Genomic DNA, 6,000 nt, shown 5'->3' on the forward strand with positions numbered 1-6,000 from the left:
ACATTGTAACATTGGGCATTCTGATGTAATACATTTCATTGTAAACATAAACATTGAGCGTGGGGAGAACAGAGGATTCACGTTTATTGCATTTTTACCACCAGCCAATATGATCACACCCCACCAGAGAAGCTCTCGCCACTCAAACTTCCACACAAGTTAATTGTGAACGCTGTAGCCTATTTTATATCCAGCAAGCAAGAGCAAGGTAGGGCCTTTCCTATATATGTATTTATTTATATTCCTCAAAATAAGTTACCAAACTATATTGCTACTTCTGGGACACGCATTGGGCTAGGCTACTGGTTCAAGAGCAATACGTGGAATACAGAGAGGATGGACGAGAGTGAGGCCAGTAAAGATGCCAGCAGAGATGCATCATGCATGAATTGCGCAAGAATGTAACATTGAAGACAGATGTGTAAATTAAAAGTTCATTCATAGGCTGGGCTATTAATCCACCATTCCTATGATAGCCTATATCATTTATTAGGTATAGCCTACCATAGCCACAGGAAGTAGGGATGCTGAGGGTGATGCAGCACCCCTGAAAAATCTAAAGAAAAAAAAACAATAACAATAAAAATACAAAAATGAGGCAAAACATGTTTTTCACAAAAGTAGTGCACTGGGCCTTTACTAGTATTAATGGACCAATATAGAGTTTTGTAGCAGGGCAAAAAAAAATCTCTGCTTTGGCAAAAAAGGTAGTTGTATAATTAAGAACAGTATCTTGCAGGATTCAATAGTTGGAATTGTAAGAGTTGTTGCCAGTCCCTTTCTCTGAGATTGTCATTCTAATGGGATCCAGAAAGAACAAAACCCTGTCCTCAAACATTTACATCAAAAGGTGCAAAGTTATAGGCAAAGAAACAGAACATCCACATCAAATTAATAATTTTTATTGGTCAAATAACATGGAAAACAGTCACTTTTTGTGCAATATTAATTGACCATCCTTACAAACCACAATGTAAATGGACATTACTGTTTTGTACATAGGCTGGTCATCTAGGTTTGTACCTGGAGACTTTCCATCACCATCAAGAAAAACAATGCACAATACAGTAATTGAGTACATTGAGACATCAAGTGGTTTGTGGTGATGTGATGTGATGATGTGGCTCAGTTGGTAGAGCATGGCGCTTGTAATGCTATGGTTGTTGGTTTGATTCCCATGGAGGACCAGTATGAAAATGTATGCACTCACTACTGTAAGTTGCTCTGGATATGAGCATCTACTAAAATGGAAAAGGAATGAATTTCAGTTTTCACATAAAAATAAGTTGTATTTGCAAAGTATTTCAAGAAACTGGAAAACATACAGTACCAGTCAAAGGTTTGGACACACCTACTCATTCAAGGGTTTTTCTTTATTTTTACTATTTTCTACATTGTAGAATAATAGTGAAGACATCAAAACGATGTAATAACACATATGGAATCATGTAGTAACCAAAAAAGTGTTAAACAATTCAAAATAGATTTTAGATTCTTCAAAGTAGCCTTAATAATAGCTTTGCACACTCTTGGCATTCTCTCAACTAGCTTCACCTGGAATTATTTTCCAACAGTCTTGAAGGAGTTCCCACATATGCTGAGCACTTGTTGGCTGCTTTTCCTTCACTCTCTGGTCCAACTCATCCCAAACCATTTTAATTGGGTTAAGGTCAGGTGATTGTGGAGGCTAGGTCATCTGATGCAGCACTCCATCACTCTCCTTCTTGGTCAAACAGCCCTTACACAGCCTGGAAGTGTGTTGGGTCATTGTCCTGTAGAAAAACAAATGATAGTTCCACTAAGCGCAAACCAGATGGGATGGCGTATTGCTGCAGAATGCTGTGGTAGCCATGCTGGTTAAGTGTGCCTTGAATTCTAAATAAATCACTGACAGCGTCACCAACAAAGCACCCCCTCACCATCACACCTCCTCCTCCATGCTTCACGGTGGGAACCACACATCCGGAGATCATCCGTTCATCTACTCTGCGTCTCACAAAGACACGGCGGTTGGAACCAAAAATCTCAAATTTGGACTCATCAGACCAAAGGCACAGATTTCCACCAGTCTAATGTCCATTGCTCGTGTTTCTTGGCCCAAGCAAGTCTCTTCTTATTATTGGTGTCCTTTAGTAGTGGTTTCTATGCAGCAATTTGACCATGAAGGCCTGATTCACGCAATCTCCTCTGAACAGTTGATGTTGAGATGTGTCTGTTACTTGAACTCTGTGAAGCATTTATTTGGGCTGCAATCTGAGGTGCAGTTAACTCCAATGAACTTATTCTCTGCAGCAGAGGTAACTCTGGGTCTTCCTTTCCTGTGGCGGTCCTCATAAGAGCCAGTTTCATCATAGCGCTTGATTGTTTTTGCGACTGCACTTGAAGAAACTTTCGAACTTCTTGAAATGTTCCTGATTGACTGACCTTCATGTCTTAAAGTAATGATGGACTGTCATTTCTCTTTGCTTATTTGAGCTGTTCTTGCCATAATATGGACTTGGTCTTTTACCAAATAGGGCTTTCTGCTGTATACCACCCCTACCTTTTCACAACCCAACTGATTGGCTCAAACACATTAAGAAGGAAATAAATTCCACAAATTAACTTTTAACAAGGCACACCTGTTCATTGAAATGCATTCCAGGTGACTACCTCATGAAGCTGGTTGAGGGAATGCCAAGAGTGTGCAAAGCTGTCATCAAGGCAAAGGATGGCTACTTTGAAGAATCCAAGTATAAAATATATTCACTGGAGAGTGAAGGAAAAGCAGCCAACAAGTGCTCAGCATATGTGGGATCTCCTTCAAGACTGTTGGAAAATAATTCCAGGTGAAGCTAGTTGAGAGAATGCCAAGAGTGTGCAAAGCTATTATCAAGGCTACTTTGAAGAATCTAAAATCTGTTTAACACTTTTTTGGTTACTACATGATTCCACATGTGTTATTCCATCATTTTGATGTCTTCACTGTTATTCTACAATGTAGAATATAGTAAAAAAATATAGAAAAACCCTGGAATGAGTAAGTGTGCCCAAACTTTTGACTGGTACTGTATATCAAGCAATAATTTTTATATTCCACAAGTATTATCAGATTAACTGTTTTGTACTGATAATTATCAGACTCAAGTTACAAATGCTGGTAAACACTCAAATACATTTAGTTTAGATTTTTTCACAAAAGTAGTACACTGGGCATTTACTAGTCTTAGCAGACCGATATAGAGGTTTGTAGCAGGGCAAAAAAAAATCAGCATCTCTGCTATGGCAAAAAAGGTAGTTGTATAATTAAGAACAGTATCTTGCAGGATTCAATAGTTGGAATTGTAAGAGTTGTTGCCCTGTCCCTTTCTCTGCGATTGTCATTCTAATGGAATCCAGAAAGAACAAAACCCTGTCCTCAAATATTTACAATAAAAGGTGCAAAGTTATGGGCAAAGACACAAGCATCTACATCAAATTAAATGTTTTTCTTGATCAGATAACATGGAAAACAGCCACTTTTTGTGCAATATGAATGTACCATCCTTACAAATCACTTAAAGTAAATGTACATTTAGACTCAAGATACAAATGCTGTTAAACACTCAAATACATTTAGTTTTTTTTTTAATCACAAAAGTAGTGCACTGAGCCTTTACTAGTCCTGTATTAGCAGACCGATATAGACGTTGTTGGGTATTTTTTCAGGAGACCATACAGAGCCATGGTACCGAGTGGTACCCAAGGTCAGACCATAGGTTAAAAATAGTCAATCTTTCTAGACTATAAAGATTAAAATATAGCTAATTATAAAGACAGAGTGTGGTACAGAATGGTATGGAGGATGAGGCAATAAGACTAAGTGATGTGGAGTGTGGTTCCGAGTGGTACACAAGGGAGTCTGAGCCAGAGTCAGGAAATGGCTCTTGATTGATTATTCTGTTATGTATGAGGCAACGCATTAGGAATGTCTTAAATGTATATGGTTGAGAATGGGTTATGGATCTGCTATGTTTAAACCATATTTAAGTATTGATTGATATGTTTTGGAATAAACAGAGCAGAGCCAGGTGGTGGCTCTGTTATTTTTTACATAAGAAAGTTTGGTTTGGCCACCATTGTATCCAAACTAAATAAATCTAGGAGGAGAAGTCAGATTTCGCCAGTATCATAAATTAAGAGAGTGAGCGGAGTGGTCAAAGGATGAAAGTTTTGAGACAATGGTGGAGAAACTGAACTGGGAGGGTTTTAAGCTAAAAAGTATGTAAAACGAGCAGGAATGGACATTGTATCAGTGGCGGCTGGCCGATAGAGGGCGCTAGGGCGCCGCCCCCTTAAATAAAATTATTTTAAAAAAAAAAAAAAAAAAAAAAAAAAAAAAAAATAATAATAATAAAAACATCAGTATGTCAATATTTGTGTGTTTGAAATATGGAATGCACACAGTAATATGTGTAAGATATGATAGAAAATCATATTCGCAACCTTTCCTCTGCCTGTCAAACGCCTCGTCAGCTCTGGGCGATACAGAAAGTGCCCCGAGGAGGCGGGTCTACGTAGCAGTTAAGCCAATTGCTAATTTAAGATATGAATGTATGACATAAAATGTAGCTAATCAGCGATTTTAATTCGAATCCAAGGAGGGCGATTATTTTATCGTCCCAAGCTCGCCCCTGATAAAATAAGGACCGGGCTCCAGTGGCGCCATTTTTACTAGACGACAATGGCGAGCGCAAACGTTACTCCTCCAAGACCCAACCCTAACTCGGTGAAATCTCTCCTCCAAGATCCGTTTGAGAGGAGAACTTTGTCAGAGAAAGTTCGGGTGAAAGAGCTGGGCCCAGATCAACCTGACCTCTCAATCAGACAGCAGGCTAGCGAGAAAGGGAAGCAGTATATGCGCGGCTTCTCCCGTAGCTGGTACACCAGGAAGGCTTGGCTAGCTGGGTGCACTGATGCTAATGCTTTATTTTGCTTTCCGTGCTTGCTTTTTAAAACGACGGGGTCAGATTCAGCATGGACAGGTACCGGAGTGAGGGATATGAAGCACCTGTCAGAGAAGGTAAAGAAACATGAGAACACCAGGGCACACATGGACAACTCTGTAAAGCTAGCTGTATTAGGAAGGGTGAACATTGCTACGCAGCTGGATGACGGCCACAGGATTGCGGTGAGGAAACACAATGAGGAGGTGGATAAAAACAGGCACATTCTATCCAAAATTATCGATTGTGTGAAGTTCTGTGGGGCTTTTGAGTTGGCCTTGCGTGGGCACGAGGAGACTGACTCCTCGGACAACCCCGGCATTTTCCGGGGCTTAGTGGATTTTGTTGCCTCCCTCGACAGTGTGCTGGAGGAGCACCTGAAGACAGCTACCGTTTTTAAGGGCACGTCAAAGACGATACAGAACGAGCTGTTGGACTGTATGCTGTCAGTGCTTAAGGATTACATCCTGGAGGAAGTAAAGAGTGCTGATTTTATCGCCATTCAAGCTGACGAGACGACTGACGTTTCCACCCACTGCCAGTTGGTGCTTGTGATACGCTACATCGATGCTAAAAGTAACGTCCAAGAGCGTTTTTTCGAGTTCATTTTGATCGAGAACGCAACCGCCGACACCATCGCTACAGCGCTGCTGGAGAGGCTCAGCACCATACTCTCACATGGACAAAAGGCCAAACTTATTGCCCAGGCTTACGACGGAGCAAGTGTGATGAGGGGAGCCACCGGCGGAGTGCAGCGTAAAATAGTGGATGTGTACGAAAATGCGCACTACGTCCACTGCTATGCACATCAGCTGAACCTCATCATGCAGCAGGCTACTTCACGCATCCCCAGGATCGGCACTTTCTTTTCCGACCTTGCAGGATTTTCTGCTTTCTTCTCCAGGTCTCCCAAGCGAACCACCGTGCTTGACGAAGTGGTTGCGCATAGACTCCCCAGAGCCTCTACAACACGGTGGAACTTCCACAGTCGCGCTGTAAACACTGTGTACGAGTACAGGGATGACCTCCTAACGTG

Source organism: Coregonus lavaretus (genome assembly GCF_964263955.1).
Source record: "Coregonus lavaretus genome assembly, chromosome: 26".
In the NCBI taxonomy this organism is placed as follows: Eukaryota; Metazoa; Chordata; class Actinopteri; order Salmoniformes; family Salmonidae; genus Coregonus; species Coregonus lavaretus.